The sequence below is a fragment of the Papaver somniferum genome, chromosome 11 (genome assembly GCF_003573695.1).
Source record: "Papaver somniferum cultivar HN1 chromosome 11, ASM357369v1, whole genome shotgun sequence".
Lineage (NCBI taxonomy): Eukaryota > Viridiplantae > Streptophyta > Magnoliopsida > Ranunculales > Papaveraceae > Papaver > Papaver somniferum.
In genome coordinates, this window is record NC_039368.1 from 88,788,736 (window position 1) to 88,811,495 (window position 22,760).

Genomic DNA, 22,760 nt, shown 5'->3' on the forward strand with positions numbered 1-22,760 from the left:
AACAGTAGGGTCCTACAAGTTAGGAGGGACTAATTACTAAATATGACACTAGTGGAAAATGGAACTAAAACCACTGTCAGGACAAGAAGTAATATCACTAAAAAAGTGGTTTTTCTATAAAACGACTGTTTCTGGCGAAGGTTGATTTCTTTAGAAAAACCACTGTTTTACACAGTAGCTATAGACATACTGACAGACACAGTAGTTTTTATTGATGATATTTCATAAAAAAATAATAATAATTGATTCAGCTGAATCCAAAGCCGATTCAACTGAATCAAAAACTAAAAGCTGAATCACAATTAATAATAATGACTTCAAAACCGACTTTCACAAAATTAAATTGATAGGACTTTAAAACTCAGTTGGTATTGAAAGTGAATTCAGTTTACAATTTCAACTACGTAAATACTGCGAGTTCCAAGTCTGAAAAAAATATCTAACACCAAGTTGGAAAACCTTAACCCATGTTCCTACTACAGGCTTTACAACCATAAAGTTTCAAAACATGAAGGTAGGACTTCACCATCGTGTCTTCAAAACATGAAGGCGAGACTTCACCATCCATGTCTTCATCTTCTGAAAAACTAGCTCTAATCAGGTCCATTATTCCATCCCTAAGCTGCAAAAAAGAAAAACCAAGACTACAACAATTAACAACAGTAAAAAAAGAGGAAAAGAGAAACAAATCTACTCGATACCAGCAGCACCTACAACTACATGTACAACTGTATATCCACTCATAAATTAAATAAAACATATGAACTGCAACTATTTTGCATCCTAACCCAAAACATACACAGTGAATTGATAAAAGTCTTAGGAGAAAATCCACTAACTTCACCAATTGAGATCCTAATTATCCAGCAAACTTGCCAGTTGACACACGTAGAGAGGTTCATAGCTGCATCCATTACCATTTACATGATCAAAGTTTAATTCCACCTGCAAAAAATCCAAACAAAATGAATTCAAAATAATAACATAATACTTGTACATAAACAATTCAACCTGTGAAGAAAATGTGAGGACTTGTCGGAAAATTGACAAAATATGTTCTCTTCCTGTTCAATTTTAAGGGAAAATACATTGAATGTTAAAAATTAAAGAAGAAAATGAATCATTGCAGCGAATTTGCATAGTCGTGATAAGTAGCTAAGTAAATCGCATTACAAAAACAAAAATAAAGATAAAAATGCCACTTCAATGGCAAGATCAATAACCACATGATTCTGTGAAGAAAAAAAATCCTGAAATACTAACATTTGATGCTAACAAAAGAAGTAATTCACAAAGACTATAGTAGTCTAGATTTCTCTAGGCAGTAAGTGTTCTAGAACGGTCTTGTGTCGAGTAAAACTTGTAATGTGAACTTTTGTAAAGTCAGTAAAATGGTTTCATATTAAGAATGTCCTAAAAGGTCGGCAATTGTATTAGCTTAAACATTTTTTGTGGTATTACAAAACCACCAACTTTCTTGACCTAATATATCAATTTCCGAATGTGTTCACCATCATCTCACCCTAATATATCATTCAGGTTAGGAGATTTAGCTGAGCATGTTGCTAGGTGCCAAGGCCCCACTTGATTCAACTATCATTTTGCTTCATAAAAAACTCTTCCAGTCGCATTACAGTTACGAGAAAAGCAAAACCATTAAGCTGGATTGTGTAAAATACTATATTTGAGCTTTTTTATGCATCCAAATGTGGTTTTCAAAAAAGGGGACACGGTGAATTCACCTAACAAAACAGATCTGCAACATCGAGGTAATGAAGATCACATAAAAAATAGATCTTTCGGTCAGAATCTGATGATTGGTATATATATTTTCACATAAAAATCATAGTGGTAATGAAGTCACTCATAGGTGAGCTGCAAACTTAAAACGAAATGCATACAGGCTTAGCATGAAACAACAGGATATCAAAAATGAAATACATGATTTGCAATCTTAGGAGATAACAAATGAATAAAAGACATAATTTTTCTGCACACACGAATAAATAATGAAAAATGACAGTATGTTTAGGACATACCTTTTCTTAATCCAGGAGAAACATCTTCCCCTACAAACAAAATAGAGCATTTAAAAGATCTCTTAAGAAGGTAACATTAAGTAGCGCATCAGTTCAATACATGGAATTCAGACAACTGACATAAAGAAAAAAGAAATCAAGTTAAGTAATAAACAGCTTGAGGAAAACATGATACAATACTGCGTCTTTGCTAGAAAAGGGCATGGTTGTTCACAAATTCAGACGTGAGTGGCTAAATCCAAAAGTAGAATAATTGACCGTCAACATTCACAGTTGATGCTAGAAAGTAGGCTAAAAACTAAACTACAACCCCAAGGGAAATTCCCCCCAACAGTGACATGATTTTTTCATTTCATAACCTGATCCCAGAGCTACAACAAGCTAATTCATCTCACAATTTCATTCTATGAATTGAGTTTAAAATTGAACTGAACTACAATGCAGGGGCCATTGTCCTCCCCTGACACTGCCTCGTAAATCCATAAGTTAATCACAATTTAGGTTACTGATCCAACATTTTCAAGCCCACGTCATAATATAGATGAGGATTAGAGTATGCATCATCATTACTTGTTGTCAACGCTAACAACCTTGAGAACTACATTACAGTAATCAATATCAGTGTGTCAGTAAATTTCCGATAGTTGTAAACTTAAGTTTTGACCAAGACTAATATCAAAATAGTTTCAGATAATACTATGATAGTTATCTTATTCCGCTCTGATGCCCTAGAAACAGTGGTTGAGACCACCTGACCTTAGAAATTAGAACCTAATTGCACTATCTGCAGTACACTTCCTCAAAGATATACAGTCAGTTTTCTCTTATTACAATGCTCTAACACATCAGACCCAAAAGATACACAACGCTAGTAAGCCATAGCTGATCTCTCCTCCTAAAAAATTTGAAAACTTCGTAATCTGAACTGCATGATACAGTTCCATTAGCAAGTTATTGGCACAGTAATGGGCAAAGCTGAGAAGTGTTAAAATATTTCTCTAACAGATTTCAGTAAAAATCTACTATTTACAGGTGACTGGACTAGGAATTGATGGATGAAAATATGTATACACCAAATTTAACGGATGCCACTTCTTAGCTACAATATTTGTCATCATTAATTGAAACCTATATAGAAGGAATCCATAACAACAGTCCTGTAATATTCTACAGTTTCTATACATAAATCTGACCAAGACTGTTAGACTAATGATATCAAAATCAAAACTCAAAGTTGTTCCAGATTTTCTAGGTTGGGCTATTAGAGATTAAATCAAAACTTTCTCTATTAACACACAGGGAACATTGATCAACCCCTGTATCAAGAATTTGACAAGAAAAGACATGAAAATATTTTTTGAAATTTATATCAAGTAGTTACGCACAACGATAATCTAAAAAGAAGATGTGACTATGAGAAAACCTTCCCAAGTATAGCAAATCACCCAGTTTCGTCGGCCACGACTATTATTGAACCTTCCCAAATTCCAAAGTCAACAACATTAAATGTCATAATGGGGTATTCCAAAATACTTTCCACAGAACTAGATTAACCAGGTGCAAGTAATTCCCTCCTCTTGTGCTTCCTTCTTGGTCTATATCCACAAACCCTTATGTTCTAGCCTTCAGCTCTGAACTTAGTCCAAGATCTCAATTCACTACCTCTGCCATATGCTGAAACGTCCAAAACAGATTCATGTTAGGGGATACCTCGCAAGCACCAAACCAAACGCAAAACAAAAAAGAAGGTAGCCAGACCTTACATCCACTGATGCAAGCAACAGAATCGTCACTCACAGGTGGTTCTCGCTGAATAGAGGAGTGATCCAATAAGTCAGCAGGCAATCAAAGTCCGGCAACACAAACTAATGTAGTGAGAAATATTTTCAGAAAAACAGAACTAACTTGAGCAAAAGACAGAGTAATTATCAAACAGACCACAGACCACAAAACATTTACCACCGGTAGCCATAATCATACACCCACAACCAACCTAACAAGAAGCACCACCACAGGAACAACAACATACAAATAAAATGGCAGGAAAACCCCAATTAATCATGCACAACTTTATTCCATTCAAGAAAACCCACAACTTAAAAGGAGGAAAACTGAAAAACCATATTGAAAATTCAATTAAAACCAAACAAATAACACCCAAATCTACGTATCTGAATTCCAAATAAGAAAAAGTAATGTCAAAATTAAATAAGCCCTAATTTGAGAAATTGAAATCATAAGAAGTAATAATGTTTCTATACCTTAGAAGTTGTTGAAGGCGTTCATTCAAAACCCTTTTGAATACAAACCAACCTGAAAAAACACCAACGTATAATCATCAGAAACCCTAAAACCCAAATCTAAGAATTGAAAACAGAAATTAAATAAAACCCATAGTCTAGTAACCTCGTGAAATAGAGAAATCTCTCCAGAATCTTAGATTTCTTCATACTGATTCGGTTTAAGGAATCTCAGAACTCTGAAAAAACACCAACGTATAATCATCAGAAACCCTAAAACCCAAATCTAAGAATTGAAAACAGAAATTAAATAAAACCCATAGTCTAGTAACCTCGTGAAATAGAGAAATCTCTCCAGAATCTTAGATTTCTTCATACTGATTCGGTTAAAGGAATCTCAAAACTATAGGAGTAAGAATTTGATAGATCTATTTGAAGAATAAGAGGAAGAAAAACCATATACTGATTCAAAATTGACTTATTGTTATGATTGAGGAAAAAAATCGACTGAAACATAGAGAGCGATTAAGTTGTGAGAGAGAAGAAACGGAAGGTTGCCGAAGGAGTACTGCACATACAGATAGATAAGAGAAGAGAGAGGATTATATAAGTTGCTTTCTCTCACAGACGTTTTTCAAATCCAATAAAAGCTATTAGGGAGCTATATATTTTTACAAAAATACCCTCTAACGAAACTATTGTTTCTGAGACAGGTTTTAATAAAACAACTGTGGCTCACAGCACCTATAGTTACATCTGTCTAATAACAGTGGTTTTCATGAATCCCAGAAAGTGGTTAAAAATCTATATTCCATTAGTGTGAAGGTGTTCAAGAAAGTGTTGTCTACACCTCCGGTTGCACCTCCATGTCATGTTTTTAAATAATTTTCTTTTAATTCTAAGGGTTAAAATTCTCACTGTTGAAGATGGTTTTTTAGATTTGAGGTCCTATATTTACTCTATGTGTAGACCCCATAAATTAAAGGACTAAATAAAAAATCCACATAGGATTTTTTGCACCTTCTCTTGGAGATGCTCTAAGAGCTTCTCCAATGGATGTATGTGTGGAAAAAAGTCTTCATCCACATAGGATACATAACCATATTTATAAGAAATCATCTTCAACTCTTTGATGTGGGGATGAGGTGGTGTTGATGGTGGTTTTTAGCTTAGGATTAAAATCGTAAAACCGCACATCTGACATGACGGCACTATTACAATTAGCACATTTATTGAATCGATCATCATGCCTACGTAAGAATTACCAGGGTACTTTTTTTTTATGTGTCATGTTCCACAGCAGAACCCTAAACATTGACCGACATCACCTATGCCAAACCCTAATTCTCATGCTACCGTGCCAAGGCATGCCAACCATGCCAGCCGCACCACTGTGCCAATGGCAAATCATGCCAGCCACGTCTCCGCGCCAAGGCATGCCAACCATGCCATCCGCACCACTGTGCCAATGGAAAACCATGCCAGCCACATCTCCGTGCCAAGGCAGGCCAACCATGCCAGCTGCACCATTGTGCCAATGACAAATCATGCCAGCCACATCTCCGTGCCAAGGCATGCCAACCGCACCACTGTGCCAATGGCAAACCATGCCAGCCACATCTCCGCGCCAAGGCATGCCAACCGTACCACTGTGCCAATGGAAAACCATGCTAGTCGTACCATGCTCCAATGGCATGCCAAACCCTTGGCCCCACCATGCCAAGCCAACCGCACCTTGCCTTGGACCCACCATGCCAATCCGTCCATGCCAAACCGTCCATGCCAAACCCTTGGCCCCACTATGCCAAGCCATCCGCGCCATTTTCCTTGGCCCCACCATGTTGGATTTCCCTGTGCGGCTACCAAAACGAAGGCGTGCGACGATCAACGAACACCCTTCCATCCTAGATGCAAATCCTAGCCGTCCAAGGTTGCCAAACAACGCATGGTAACCTTTGGCCCAAAACCCTAGTTTTGGCCACGCCAAACCGCGCCAAGGCATTCCATGTCACATGTGCCAATGGCATGCCAACCACCTTACCGCGCCATACCATGTCGGCCTTCCCTATGCGGCTACCAAAACAAAGGCGTGCGACGATCAACGACCACCCTTTCATCCTAGATGCAAATCCTAGCCGTCCAAGGTCGCCAAACAATGCATGGTAACCTTTGTCCCAAAACCCTAGTCTTCGCCACGCCAAACCGCACCAAGGCATGCCATGCTACATATGACAATGGCATGCCAACCACCTTGCCGCGCCATACTGTGCCGACCTTCCCTATGCGGTTAACAAAAAAAAGGCGTGCGACGATCAACGACCACCCTTCCATCCTAGATGCAAATCCTGGCCGTCAAAGGTCGCCAAGCAACGCATGGCAACCTTTGGCCCAAAATCTTAGTTTTGGCCACGCCAAACCGCACCAAGGCATGCCATGCCACATGTGCCAATGGCATGCCAACCACCTTGCCGCGCCATACAATGTCGGCCTTCCCTACGCGTCTACCAACACAAAGGCGTGCGACGATCAACGGCCACCCTTCTATCCTAGATGAAAATACTAGCCGCCCAAGGTCGCCAAACCACGCATGGTAACCTTTGGCCTAAAACTCTAGTTTTGGCCACGCTAAACCGCGCCAAGGCATGCCATGCCACATGTGCCAATGGCATGCCAACCACCTTGCCGCGCCATACCATGTCGTCCTTCCCTATGTGGCTACCAAAACGAAGGCGTGCGACGATCAAAGGCCACCCTTCCATCCTAGATGCGAATCCTAGCCGTCCAAGGTTGCCAAACAACGCATGGTAACCTTTGGCCCAAAACCCTAGTTTTGGCCACGCCATACCGGCCTTCCCTATGCGGCTACCCAAACGAAGGCGCAACAATCGACGGCCACTTTTTCATCTAAGGTGCAGATCTTAGCCGTCCAAGGTTACCAGCTAACACATGGCAACCTTTGGCCCTAGTTTGGTCGCGCCTAAACAAAGCCAAAACCCTAACTTTGGCCGCGCCTAAACTAGGCCATATTAAATCCATACTGATCATGCTTTCATGCCACTGGATACAAAACGAAGGGTTGCAATAATCAACGGCTACCTTTCCTCTTAAGATGCAAAATCTCGACCGTCGAAGGTCACCACCGAGCCGGCAAGTCTCCCAAGCTCAACTTTCCAAACAACAACAACGTGCTACATGTTTTCCACGAAAACACTCGAGACATCAACGCATGTCACAAACTGGGGGATGCTCATTGGGTATTGGTTTGGCGGTTTACAACGTGCGGCGTACACTACGCCCGTTATAAGAAAGTGTCATAAGGATGAGGCGGTTAGTAAATACAGGGAGTAATGGTGAAACGCTTTCTTTCATGGAACATGAATTCCAGGTGTTACCGGTTACCACCTCCTCCCATTTACTCACCCGTTTTCCATTTCTTAATGAGACCAGAGTACGTTTCACTTCGACTTGTATAAATAGGCATTACTTATTTCCGCCGGAAACAAGTTTTTTGGTCAGGAGCATACAACACTCAGAAATCACCTGTTAGCTTACGCTTTCTGATACAAGTCAAAATAACTACTCTTCCATAATCAACTATTCAGGTCTCAACACTCTTTTCGCTTCCCTCCCCAAAACCAACCCTTCTCCTCCACTTTATGACCGAAGCAAGTCTGGAACGGCCATTCTTGGTTTAGGCCGAACTTGTACAGATTGATCTCTCGAACCTAAAGTACTCCCTTGCAGTACATTGTTTAGGGTTTAGACTTGTTTCTCACCCACATCACACGAAATTACCGAAACCAGCAAAAACTGTTTTCACCTTCAAACAATTGGCGACCACAGTGGGAGATCAATCTCTCGGTTGCATTATCGATTTCCAAATTTCCGGTATCACCTTTCACTTCCAACTCCAACATGGTGGAACTCAGATCCGGATTAGCTGCCGAGAACACCAACGCAGAATCCGTCCTTGGTGTTGACGATACTTCCAACAGCATCACTACGCCACCTACTGACCCCAGTAACACCGAAAGCACTCCTTCAGGTGTAACACCGTCGATCACCAGGGCCAGAGCCGCTGCCGCCTCTAATGTCCCTGCGCAACTTGCTAATCCTGGCAGTACTGAAAGCGCTCCTTCAGGTGTTACGCCACCAGACACCAGGGCCAGAGCTGCCTCTACCGCTCCTAACGTTTCGTCAAACATGGCACCTCAAACCGCTACTAAGACTCCAACTACCCAACCAACAGGACGAGAAACCGGAGGAACCAGAGGAAGCCGACCCTATATCACCATCACTGATTTGATGGAACGACAGGAGGTTCTCGCTAGAGCCCAGGCGGATATGGTTTCGATACAGAAAGAAGTACTCGTCTTTCTCAAATCCCTAACAGAGCGGCTGCCGCGTGAGTCACGCCCTACAGATCCGATTAGAAATGCCTCCAACACCCCCGACACTAGCACCTCGGCGGAACGCGTCTCCGCGGACGAGGAGATTCGTGCCAGAACCTCATTGGAAAGAAGTCAGCCGTCCAATTTTGTACACGAGAGGATCTGGAACAACTTCTCCGGAATCGAATCAAGAGTGATGAAATAGACATGCATCAGCATCAACCTCCTTACCCACCTGAAATACAAAGAATTCCTCTTCCAAGAGGATACTCCTCTCCTCAGTTCACCCTGTAGGATGGCATCGGAAATGCACGTGAGCATGTCTCTCGCTTCTTGGAGTCCCTATGCGAACATGACTACAATCACGTTCTTCGTCTGAGGTAGTTTTCGAAATTGCTTACCGGAAGAGCGTACACATGGTACAACAGCATCGCGCCAAACATCATCCCCAACTGGGTGGCATGGTTACCGCATTTTACAAGCAGTACTTATTTGTGTCTGAACAAGTTACCTTCTCGGACCTAGGAAGGATGTACCAACGGGACAACGAACATCCAAATGATTTTGTTAAGAGATTCTGGGTTCAAGCACTAAACTGTCATGACCCAAACGTGACCGAGAAACAACTAATGAATTAATGCATCAATGGTATGGTTCCCATTTACCGCACCTTGCTAGAGAACCTGCATTTCCAGACATTCTCTGAGCTTCATGAGGCTTCCAGGCGATCAGCAAGCATTATTAGAAAGAGCTAGACAAACCAGAGCCGAAGACGTACGCGAAATTCGCGGGAATAGACGTCTCATCAACAAACAGTATAACGCTGGTACCTCCTCGGTAAGCATAATAAATGAATGAGGAAAAAGGAAGGCCCCAGCTGCAGACCAGCAGCCTAAACGCGAAGCACCAGCACGACGAGCAACTCCGCCACGGAAGGCCGCCGCTAAAGCTCCCATGAGTCATCACGAAGCTGAAGGAAATACCCTGGATTTCCCGTTTCCCATTGAGGAGGTGATCTATTTATTAGAAGCATGGATTCAAGATGATGTTATCAGACTACCATCTCCCAGACCCCCACCGACTGAGGCCGAGATGGAAAACCCTAAATACTGCCACTACCACAGATTTGTTCACCACCCAACCAGTGATTGCAACAGACTGAAGCATATCTTCAAAGAAAAGATACAAGCAGGGGAACTTCAACTAGGAAACGGGGGAGTACATCGAGACCCACTTCCGGTGCGGAATTGTGGAGTCTCTGGGGATTCCGTGCACGAGACTGTGCGATCCATGATACAGCACGTATGCGAAATTCTCTACATTTCCAAGGTGCAGAACCAAGATATCTTCACGGCTCTCAATCGTGTCGTGTCGGGAAAACGACTTTTTCCCTCCACGGAAGCCATGCCAAGAGCCCAAGATCTCTCAGCGAGCGAAATCGAAAAGGACAACTGGGACTGCTGACCGCGTCCTATTTAAGAGGTATTGAATTCGACAACATGCTAATCGACACGGCCTCTGACTTCAACATTGTTACTTTCAAGACTCTGAAAGCTGCGGGATTTACGAAACAAGAGTCTACCCATTCCCCATCCGTGATTAAGAACCCGGGAGGGGAAGCCTTGAACGCGCACGGCTACATTAACCTCGAGATCAAGATGGGAGACGCTAAAACGTATAGCAAATTCCACATTGTCAAAGAACTGGGTTACGACATGATATTGGGGCACTTGTGGGTACTCGACAACAAGGAAAAATTGGGAACATCCCCTCTACCGATGTCAACGCCCGAAAGAATCTCCAACAAACCGTCCCACTTACTACCGCATCGGCGAGTTACCGATAGAACCCGGACACCTGGAGATGACATGTTGGCGTTAACTCATAGATTCCAAACGCAAGTAAGTTTGGCAGAACGATCTTCTCTACAACCAGTCATTTCTTCCCCTATTCCGTCACGGGGACTCAGCGCGATTACTGGTGCGGACGCTGTCAATAGATGTGAGTGGGGCGCTGGGCCATTCAAACGCTTTGCAAAGAATTTGGAAGTTGCCATCGAAACTGACGAGACCAAGATTCAAACGGTTACACAACACCCGAACTCGTTTCAAATCGGAGATATGGTGGTCAAAGTGAACTCATTTCAAGTTGGGAAGATTACGGTAAAGATAGCTGTTCGGACCGATTCACCCAAGGAAAAAGAAGACGAGCCATATCTGGTGGCAGACGTCCTTTTGGGAGGTTACTGCAAGCTTATCAACACAGACAAGCTGGGATGTGTGATAGTTCACTCGCGATGTCTCAAGCTTTTCAATCCATAAAATGTTGTACTACCCTCTTCCAGCACTATCCCTTTAGTATTTCTTCAGCAATTTCTCCTCCCGCTTGATATCTGTATTTCCCCAAGATGAATGCACCGTTTGTATTCTTCTTTAGGGTTTCGTTTTTATTCAAAAGGCATAAAATTTTTTCCGAATGAGTTTTCCAAATCTCAGAAAAATATACCAAACAAATCCCAAATCATTGAGAAGCCATTAACCATCCAATCACAACCAGAAACACCAACCCATTCTAAGGGAAGGCTTGGGTCTTTCAAAAAAAAAATGAGAAGTTTTATTCGAAGACAGAAACCGCAAGCGGGATGCTAATTGAAGAAACCCTAAATTCGCCGCGAATACAAGGAAGGTAAAAAAAAAAAGTCTACAAAACATCAGGACAACTAAGCGATGAATAGAAACAATGAAGAAGAAGAAGAAGCTAATCATAGAAAGCTAATGTGTGAATTGCCAATGCCTCGGTCAGAGATTTTTTTTCAAACACTTTCCCCAACAATCTTTCGGGCAGTAAAGGTTCCATCCGGAAGCTACATCAGCAATAGCAGCCTCAACATCCCACCCGGAAGTCGTATCAACAGCAACATCATCCGTCTTTTTACCGACATACGCCTCGGCAACCAACCCAGCATATGCCATCACGACTTATCCAATGCCACCGACTACAGTTTCGCCGTATTCTCCAACAGTTGTTTCAGTTTCATCAACCGCAACATCATCATCTTCCTCGGAAGTCTTCTCAGTGACCTTTCGAGGAGAATTTCCCGATTCATCAGAATCAAGGGTTATGACACCGTCCTGGACAGGGGAGCTACGTTGATTTTCCCCTAAAAGTTTCACAAGCTCGGTCTTCCACCGTTTCAACTGAGAAGCAAACTGTCCCGCCCTAACAGTGGGCCGTGAAGAGGTTTTGTTGCACCAAATCCTCCCAACGCACTGGGATGCTTCGCCGCCTTCCCGTTCTTTCTCCAAAAGTATGTCCCAATGATTTCGCCAGCTTCACGAAACTGAGATTCAATTATATTCAACGCCTCCCCATGAGAAGAAGACTGGTTTTCGTCGATTTCAAAGTTTCTCCCCTAAAAATTGGAGATATGTCTGTCATTGGAAGATCCCGTTATGCGCTACAAAACCATAGAGAGAATAGAGGATAGACACGATTTCAGCATGACCTGTGCAAATGAAGGATTCAAGATCATCTCTTATAACCAGCAGAGCGATGAGGTCCCGAAAAGGAAAGCCTCCTACCAGCCGCGGATTGAGGCGTGATATCAGATTCTAATGAAACCGTTTTCTACTAGCGAACATAAGGGAATGCCTGTCCACGTGAGGTAAATTAGGGTTTGGTAAGAAAACTTGGAAGTACATGTTTAAGACACGCTTGCCCGCATTGTTACTTCTCTGCCGCCAGCACCGAGACTTGGAAGAAAAAAAACCGACCAGGTGACATGAAGAGAAGGAATAACGCACCCTTTCTATGGGCATAAAACTTGCGGGGTTTTGAATAAGGAAAGAACTTCCTATGTGAGTCACATAAGGAAAAGAGACAACCATGCACGCAAAGACAAACCACTACTGGGCCAAGCCGTCCGCGCATGCTTTGCCTCACCAAAACGTTCATTCCTTGCACCACCGTCTGCGCCATGCTTGCCTCGCCAAACCGCATCATGCCTTGCACCATCGTGTCGCGCCATGACTCGCCGCGCCAACACCAACAAACTCGCCAAGCCAGCGTAACGATGTTCCCTAACCCAGCCAAGGTGATGCATGGCCAGACTAAGCCGATGATTTTCATCTCACCACTCCACGGTCTGCACCACCAGTACAATTTATGCAAGGCCGCCAACACAGGAAGCACAATATATCTTTACCTCTCAAAAAAGGTTAGTCGGACCTTCCTGACCATCTTTTCACGACTTATGTTTCGATTTTTGTCCTAGCCTGTCACCATCTTATACTTACCTCGCAACGATGCTCCCGTTCCGAGCTAAGCAGGGGACTTAATGTTGATGGTGGTTTTTAGCTTAAGGTTAAAATCGTAACACCACACATCTGACATAACGTCACTATGACCATTAGCAAATTTATTGAATCGATCAGCATGCCTACGTAAGAATTACCAGGGTACCTTTTTTTTATGTGTCATGTTCCACGGCAGAACCCTTAACATTGACCGACATCATCTATGGCAAACCCTAATTCTGATGATACCAGTTCCAAGGCATGCCAACCATGCCAGCCGCACCACTGTGCCAATGGCAAACCATGCCAACCACATCTCCGCGCCAAGGCATGCCAACCATGCCAGTCACACCACTGTGCCAATGGAAAACCATGTCAACCACATCTCCGCGCCAAGGCATGCCAACCATGCCAGCCGCACCACTGTGCCAATGGTAAATCATGCCAGCCACCGCGCCAAGGCATGCCAAACATGCCAGCCGTACCACTGTGTCAATGTCAAACCATGCTAGCCGCACCATGCGCCAATAGCATGCCAAACCCTTGGCCCCACCATGACAAGCCAAACGCTCCTTACCTTGGCCCCAACCATGCTAGCCGCACAATGCGCCAATGGCATGCCAAACCCTTGGCTCCACCATGCAAAGTCAACCGCACCTTGCCTTGGCCCCACCATGCCAAGCCGTCCATGCCAAACCCTTGGCCCCACTATGCCAAGCCATCCGCGCCATTTGCATTGGCACCACCATGCTGGCTTTCCCTGTGCGGCTACCAAAACGAAGGCGTGCGACGATCAACGGCCACCCTTCCATCCTAGATGCGAATCCTAGCCGTCCAAGGTCGCCAAACAACACATAGTAACCTTTGGCCCAAAACCCTAGTTCTGGACACGCCAAACCGCGCCAAGGCATGTCATGCCACATGTGCCAATGGAATGACAACCACCTTGTCGCGCCATACCATGTTGTACTTCCCTATGCGGCTACCAAAACAAAGGCGTGCGACGGTCAACGGCCACCCTTCCATCCTAGATGCAAATCCTAGTCGTCCAAGGTCGCCAAACAACGCATGGTAACTTTTGGCCCAAAACCCTAGTTTTGGCCACGCGAAACCGCGCCAAGGCATACCATGCCACATGTGCCAATGGCATGCCAACCACCTTGCCGCGCCATACCATGCCGACCTTCCCTATGCGTCTACCAAAACAAAGGCGTGCGACGATCAACGGCCACCCTTCCATCCTAGATGCAAAAACTAGCCGTCCAAGGTCGCCAAACAACGCATGGTAACCTTTGGCCCAAAACCCTAGTTTTGGCCACGCCAAACCGAGCCAAGGCATGTCATGCCACATGTGCCAATGGCATGCCAACCACCTTTCCGCGCCATACCATGTCGGCCCTCCCTACGCGGCTACCAAAACGAAGGTGTGCGACGATCAACGGCCACCCTTCCATCCTATATGCAAATCCTAGCCGTCCAAGGTCGCCAAACCACGCATGGTAAACTTTGGCCCAAAACTCTAGTTTTGGCCACGCCAAACCGCGCTAAGGCATGCCATGCCACATGTGCCAATGGAATGCCATCCACCTTTTCGCCCCATACCATGCCGGCCTTCCTTATGTGGTGTGGTTTTAAAAGAACCTACAACTTAGACCTGCAAGTATACAGGGTCAGTTGTAGTGAGTGAGGTAAGAAGGGGTTTGTCCTCAGGGACTTGGTGTGTATAGTTGAATCTAGGCTTTTGCTTAACTGATTTCAGAGAATTTTTGGCAGTGATTGAAATCAAAAAGCATAGAAGTGCAAAGCAGTGTGTAAGGAGCATAGATAAGACAGTGGAAGCAATGTCCAATGTTTAATAAACAAGAGCATGAATGAACCAAGGGTGTAAACAGTGAGAATGAGGGAACTAAGGTTATCGAATCCACCATTAACTCATACTATGTATTCAACTGAGTATGATACTCTTGTCCTTGTAACAGATAAGGAAGAAGTGTCAAGTCCATCACTTACCTAAGGTGTTTCACCAATGGATAGTTCAATCGCAACTAAAGTATCAATCCTAAGTACTAACTGTCTAACTAAAGCACAACTAGTCAGAGGATTCATAACAGTCTCTAAAGCATGAGTTGCAGTTCAATCAACACAATGTTATCCTAATTACAATGGATGCTTGACATACATTGTGAGAGCAGAGTATTGATGCACTGAGATTAAATTTATCATACAACATTTTAAGCATTCAAGAATCACACAAACAACATAAATAACATAGTAAAAAGCTATGGTTTCATCTCAACCTTAGCTTAGTGAACTAAAACATGATCAAATTGTACTACTGGATGAAACAGATGAAATAGTAAAATTACAGAACACTAAGAGCTTGGTGCTCCGGCTAGCCCGGGCATATCCTATACAACAACCCAAGGTCTCAATTTATAGTTACACAAACTAACCCTAAAAATCCCCAATTTCAGAATTAGGGTTTCAAAAAAAAATTAACTCTTACCTAATCTCTGAAAACACTCAATCATCTTCACCCATGCTTCTATTGCTTCTTGTCGTACAACTGCTGCTCCTATTGCGTGTTATTTCTCAAACTAATTTACTAATCTCACACGCCTAGGGTTTCTGAGAAGAGGCGTGAAAAATTAGTGAATTAGGTTGCTGAAATGGTTGAGGAAGTAGGTAATGATGGGTTATAGTGGTTGATGGATTTGATGGCTTTGGTGGTGGTTGGAGAAGCGGCAGGAGGAGTTGGTGGCGGTGGCGTGGGTTTCTGCAGAGAAGAGATGGGATGAAGAAGAAGAACCCGATGGGTTTTAGGGGTTGTTTTTTTTGGGCGAAATAGATTTGGGTGTTGTGGTGTTGAGCGGGATCATCAAGTTTTGATGATTGGTGAGGGGAATCCGTAGGATGAGAAGATGATGGATTGATCCAACGGCGCGATGGAAATGGGTTTGGGGCGACCGTTGGATGTGATATACATCAAAACTGACGGTCCAAGATGGAGTTAGGTGTTGTGGTGTGAAGCGGTTGTAGCAAATTTGATGTATCGGCGATGAAGCGACCGTTGGATTCAGCTGAGGATCCAATCTGAAGGCTACGGGAGAAGTGGGTTATGGATTTTGGTTTCGGTTTGGTAGGTAAGTTGGGCTTGGGATAATTCTGAGCCCATTTCTTCTTTAAGAACAATTTCTTCCTTGTTATGCCCTTTTTCATCCTTGAGTCTTCCATACCGCATTCTTCACTTCTTTTCCGCTAGAGTTTCCTTCGGCTCTTTCCCGTGTCTTTGCTCTTTTCGCTCCGTGAGTTAACCAGGCTTTATTTAGTACCTAAAAATGCAAAATTAATTGAGAAAAGTATTTATTCTTGTAAACAACGAAAACACAGAATATGGGATAAAATGGAGCGTTAGTGCAAAAATGATGAGTTAAATGCCAATAAAAAGGTGCAAATATATACAATATTTGGCACTCATCAAATACCCCCAAACCTGAATTTTACTTGTCCTCAAGTAAAACAAAACTAAGGAAATCCTACCTATACCACTGTCGCTGGTTTCTCGATTGCATTTAGCGAATGCAATAAGCCTTTTAAACCATTAAGTGTCCCTAGTGGACGAGTTGAAGTCTCGTGAAGGTTTTCTTAGAACGTACCTACAAAGTTCTAGGACAAAATATAAGCTCAGATTCCATGAAATGTGACATGTGCAAGACAGTAGAAGCTCACAGCAAAATGGAGATGTCAATCTAGCTATCAAAGGCACAATCCTAGCACTGATAACAAATAAAGACATGTGATAAGAGTGTATAGTGTATCTACACATGTGTAAAGAAAGATCGGATGTTATGACTACTAATCACCAAGAGATAGTTTCTCAGGCTAAGAACCGAGGTCGAAATCTAGCTAGCTGTCCGGACTTTACGAGAATTGTGAATGAGTTGGAGGTATTTCACAATTACTCGCGTTGTACATCAATGGCATACACCCTTCCTTGCTTATTACAGTAAAACAACAAAAGATGACTCTTTACACGACTCTTATTTACATTGACTACTCTCTTTTATTTTTGGAACAAGAGAGGATGGAATTGATAAATACTTGATTTTTTTTTTTGAAAGCAATATCTATAACATGGTAACTCTTTTGATACATAAGCAAAAAGAAACAAAAAATTACATGACACTTTGCAAGAGGTAGCCCTTTTTGATGCACCCAGTTAAATTCGATGGTTGTCTTTCTTAATGTAACCTCCACCTTCTATCCCAACCAACCAAAGAACAAGCTAGTCAAGTTTCGTTCAGTATTCTAAAGTGATTGGCAATCGTGACTTCCGATAGAACACTGATGAGTGCTAAAAAGTGCATATTTCTATATATTTTTCTTGGCATTTAACTCATCTTTTGTGCATTAATTCTACATTTTATCCCATATTCTGTATTTTCATTGTTTTCAAGAATAAATATTTTTATTAATTAATTTTGCATTTTTAGGTAATAAATAAAGTTTGGATGAATAGCGGAGCGAAAAGAGCAGAAAAGTAGTGAAAAGCCGGGAGGAATTACACAAGGAAGCCGCGAAGAATGTTGTGCACAAGACCAAAAGGCTAGAAGTGGGCTTGAAGAGGAAGAATTGTTCTTAAAGAAGATATGGGCTTGGCATACCCAAGGCCCAAAACCCTCACCCAAAATCCATACCCGTTTTCCCTTTCTAGCCGTCAGATTGGATCATCTCAGTATCCTACGGTCGCAGCATCGCCAGTACATCAAAGTCTGAAATTCCTGACCAACACTACAGCACCTAACTCCATCTTGAGCCGTCAGTTTTGTTGTATCAGGCATCCGACGGTCGCTCCACATCCAATCACATCACGTCATTGGATCTTTCCCTCATCCTATCATCCTACGGATTCCCCTCACAAATCATCAAAATCCGCTACACCCGACCAACACTCTAGTACCTAATGCCTATACCTTAACCAAACATACCCTCCATCATTCCCATCGACTTCTTCTCCCCCATTCCTCTGCAGAAACACCTTCTCCCTCGCCAGTTCCATTAGCACCACCATACCTCTGCCACAACCACCAAAAGCCATCATGGCTCTCACCAATCGAAACCCATCATTATCCTACCCTTCTACCTACCTATTTCACCATTCTCTCTTCCTTTTCAGAAACCCTAGAGGAGAGATTAGTGAAATATGTCGATCTAGAAAGAGAAATTGAAGGCATGGGAAGGAGCAGAGAAGGGAGAAGAAGCATGGGTTGAAGACGGACTCGTCTTATCACGTTTGGTAAGTTCGAAAATCAAAACCCTAGTCTACTGTCAATTTGGGGGTTTTTTTTATATGAACCCTAATTCTGTTGAGAGAGAATTGGGAGGAGGAGAGTGAGTGAAATAGGGTAAGTAATTAAACCATTCCCCTAATTTGTCGAAACCCTAGGTCCACTGTGTATTTTGGGAATTTGGGAAAAACAGGGTCTGAACCCAAATTGGGATTTTTGGGTATAAATAGAACTGATGTAAGTGTTGTTGGGTATGCCTGGACTAGCCAGTGCACCACCAAGACGACTGGAATAGCCAGTTCCTCAATTCCTCACATGTTCTGTTTTTGTTTTTGTTTTTGTTTCAATTTCAATTACTCTTTATGTTCATCATGTTTTTAATTACTGTCAACATGTTCTAGTTCTTCAGTTAAGGCTCAGATGAAGCCTAGTGCACTGTTGAATGATGTATTGCTAGGATAGTTATCTTGATGCCTATTTTGCTTGAGCAATGGGAAGTAATCAGTGCTCTGGTATGCCTGTGATGCTGTCAAAAGACAGTCAATACTAGGGGGATATCAGTGAGCAAGATGATTTTCCTCCCATTCTAATATATGCTCAAGGTCTTCAACTCAACCTAGAATTGCATTGCTTGATTAGGACACAAGGTGGAAATCAGTGCACAAACTCCTCCCTGCCCTTGGCTTACAGCCTTGGTTCTTAACTGTTTTGCCATATTGCTTTGATGTTTTGGTTCTTAAATTTCATGTCATTTGCTTTGCTTTGTTAACTGTTTTCCCATCTTTGCATCTGCCTTATTGCTTTGTCACTCATTGCATTTAGATTAACTAGCTTAGGAATGCTTCAATACACCCCAAGTCCCTGTGGAATGACCCTGTATTGCACACATTACTACAATTTTACCCTGTGCACTTGCAGGTTATCACTGTAGGCTGTCTTTGCTCTTATTTTATACATATCCCAAAGCCTACCAAGTTTTTGGCGCCGCTGCCGGGGACTTGGTTGTGTTGTGTTGAATTTTTCTTGGCTGTTTTTGCATGTTAGTTCATTTGCATCATTGCATACTCTTTTGCATATTGTTTCATTCTAGCATACTCATCATGCATTGCATTCTTGCATTTTAGTGTAACTTGCTGTTTTAGTAGCTGCTGTGTAGTGCAGCTGAACTTCTTAGCTTCTAGCAAGAAACTAATCTTCTCCTTGAGCTGTCCAGGTACCTTGCTGTGCTGCTGTTCAAAGGCTGTTGTGCTGTGCAACTTGCCTTGAGCTGCTACAGCTGCTGTTGTTGAGATGAGCCTGTGTTGCTGGTCCCCTGCTACTGCTGCTGAGCTTCTGTGGCTGCTGTTGCAGCCTGTTGCTGCTGAACTACCCCTGTTGCTGCCTGTTGCTGTTGTTGAACTGTACTGCTGCTGCTGCTAAGCCCCTGCTGCTGGTGCAAATCCCTGAACTGGTGAAGCTGCTGAGCCTTGATTGCTGGTGAAGCTGCTACCTTCTGTTGCAAAGCCCTTGCTTGCTTGCTTTGTCATAGGCTTCACCATTTTGAACCTGAACTGGTGCTCCTGCTGCCACTGAAGCTGCTGCAGCTGGTGTAAGATAAAGCCCAACTGGGCTGTAAGCTGCAGAAGGTGAAGAAGTTGAACCAAAGCCCAACTGGGCCTTGAGTGTTGAAGCCAAAGCTTAGGATGATCCAAAGCCCAACTGGGCTTTTGCAACCAAACTGAACAGCTGGGCTGTGCTTCAAAGGTAAGCCTAAACCCATTAAGAGAACCCAACCTGTGGGCTTCCATTTTTAATCTGTGGGCATGTAATAATTATTTTAATTTTAATTTTATTTCTTTCTTTATTTGGGATTGTAATAATTTTAGTTTTATTTTTATTTTCTTTTTTTGTGGGTTTGTAATAATTAGTTTTATTTTTATTTCTTTCTTTATTTGGGCTTGTAATTTAGTTGTTTGTTAGGCTTGTAGTTTCTTTTAAACTAAAATTTGGGATTCAAAACCCAACACAAAAAAAAAAAAAAAAAAAAAAAAATTTGCTCCTAATTTCAAAAACCAAAATTTTTCTCCCTCTTTAAAAACCAAAATTTTATTCCAAGCAAAACCAAATTTTCTTTTCAAAACCCTTTCCCAAAAAATCAAAACCCATTAAAAACCAAATTTTGGGCTTTGTAACATAGTTACTTAGCTTTTGAGCCAAATCATGTCTGGATCTTGGTCTACAGTTGGGGAATACGACAAATCCCTTAGAGAACTTGCGTATGGACATACTCCACGTTATGAACCTCCCATAGACCATGATGTCAATAGTTATAGGAATTATTATGGACATTTTCAAAGTCCCGAGCCTCAATACATGAACCCTAATGACTATTCACACATGCATCATTCATCACAACGTGAAAATGAACATTTTGCTAGTGCCTCACTCACACAATCATCACTGATCGATCAATTAAAAGCTCGAATCACAGCTTTAGAAATGCAATCACATGAGGAATCTGTCACATCTAATTTTCTTAGGAAACCTGAAATCTATGCATGTCCCGCATGTGGTAGTTTAGACCACCCTGTTGAGAATTGTCATATTTTGCATAATTTTAGGCAATCTAGAGAAAATCCAAGGTATGAAATGCCCATAAATTGTGAGAATGGTAGTCATTGGGACCATAATCAATCCTTTGAGGGTTGCGATCAATATTTTGTAAACCCTAATGACCATGCACACATGTACCATTCACCACAATTTGAACATGAAGAATTTTGTACTCCCATGAATTTAGACTCCACCACAGAAGCTTTAAGACTCAGTAAGCAAAACTTTGATAGATCTACATCACGAATTCATGCATATTTAGATCAGATTTTGCTTCACCTACAAAAGGAGGAAATTCCTGAGGAAATGTATGTTGTTCCTAATTAAGTGTCTAGTCCCATTCATGTAAATGATGTTGAATATGAACCTAATTTAGAGGAACATGAATCGACTAATGACACCACCACTTTTAATGAGGACCAATATGCATGCTACCATGATGATGATTATGATGATTATGATGATATGTTAGAAGAACATGAAAATATTATGGAACCTGTTGGTTCAATAACATATGGCTTCTCGCCCTCGACCTTAATGAATGTTGTTTTTTCTAATACTCATTGTAATTCATATGATTTTGATATTGACATGGGATTCGTACAATTATTCTGCGAAGATGAGCATGACATAGGAATAGTTGAATCTTCTGTAGACACTAATGCTAATATGCATGAAAATATATTTGATGTGTCTGATTCTCTACCTAGGTCACATTGTGATATTTCTCCTGATTTGCCGATGCATGAGAATAAATTTGTTGATGATGTTGATGACTCTGATTGTGATCTTGCCAATTTGTTTGATGATTGTGAGCATGTTGTGACACGTGTAGAAGACTTAGGAGATGTTGACATGATTAGTAATGATGTGCCTATCGTCCTACATAAGTCACAATCTAATGGCCTTCCACCCAACCTAGATTTGGTTTGTACCCATATTGTCAAACCGACTTTTCTGAGAGTCCCTAATCTAGGTTTGGAACTGTGTGCTTCCCAAGTCCTTTTGGACTATTTTGCATCTAAGTATAATACATTTGAGGAACCACAGTTGGAATTAGCATGTTTGCCCGTCCCTAGCACAGTTCACTTTGAGTTAGACCTTGTACATGATGAACCCCCAAAACTGCGAGATTTTGTTTCCAAAATTTTATCCGTTGAAAAATCCAGGTTTGGGGGTAGCTCATTTTGTTTCACAGCTTCACTTTCATGCCTATCATATTATTATTGTGTGAAGCTGTTGAAACCTCTACACTTTGTCTTTTGGGTTGATCCTCAACTCTTTAGATTGTTAGTGTATGGTGAATATTTTGTATATAATCCAGTAGATAAAATTTCTTAAAACCATTTTGTTCCTTTTGTATATATTTTGCTAATCCAATATGATCTCGGCTGAAATATGTTGGATTTTTTTTTCCTTGAATAACGGAGTTCTAATCTTGCTTTCGCCGAAATCGGGTATTCTCTTTCCTTTTTCTCTACTCAACATGATCCTCTTCATATGTTGTATTATAATTTTGTTCATATTTTGAAACATTGAGGACAATGTTTAGTTTAGGTTTGGGGGTGAAAAGTAGATACTTTGAAATATGCCATAATTGAAAATAAGAACTCCTTCTTTTTGAAAAAATGAAAAATGAAAAAAAAATTAAAAATTGAAAAAAAAAAAAAACATAAAAATGGAGCTCATTTACCTTGAAATGTGACTCTTGTGCAAATATGTAATTATTAGGAGTCTTAGTCTAGATATTTAGGCACCCTGATTCTAGCACAATTCACATAGTGATAAGAAATTTGCACGCGCACGATCTACCAATACATGTATATCCTCGATCTTCAAGGTGTTTGATAGGAAGTCACGATTGCCAATCACTTTAGAATACTGAACGAAACTTGACTAGCTTTTTCTTTGGTTG

The 22,760-nt window shown here is 41.9% G+C and overlaps 1 long non-coding RNA gene across 6 annotated transcripts; it reads right to left on the bottom strand.

Annotated features, from left to right (window-relative positions):
* Window positions 1-312: 312 nt before the first annotated feature.
* Window positions 313-4,872, bottom strand: LOC113322628. 6 transcript variants are annotated; one of them, XR_003347248.1, is made up of 8 exons: window positions 4,612-4,872; window positions 4,446-4,518; window positions 4,301-4,352; window positions 3,798-3,904; window positions 3,463-3,713; window positions 2,040-2,069; window positions 840-945; window positions 313-622 (listed from the first exon to the last, which is right to left on the bottom strand). It is a non-coding gene; the product is annotated as an uncharacterized LOC113322628 (long non-coding RNA). The 6 variants fall into 6 exon arrangements; XR_003347249.1 differs by having other exon boundaries at window positions 2,040-3,713; window positions 3,803-3,848; XR_003347246.1 differs by having other exon boundaries at window positions 2,040-3,713; window positions 3,798-3,848.
* Window positions 4,873-22,760: the final 17,888 nt, after the last annotated feature.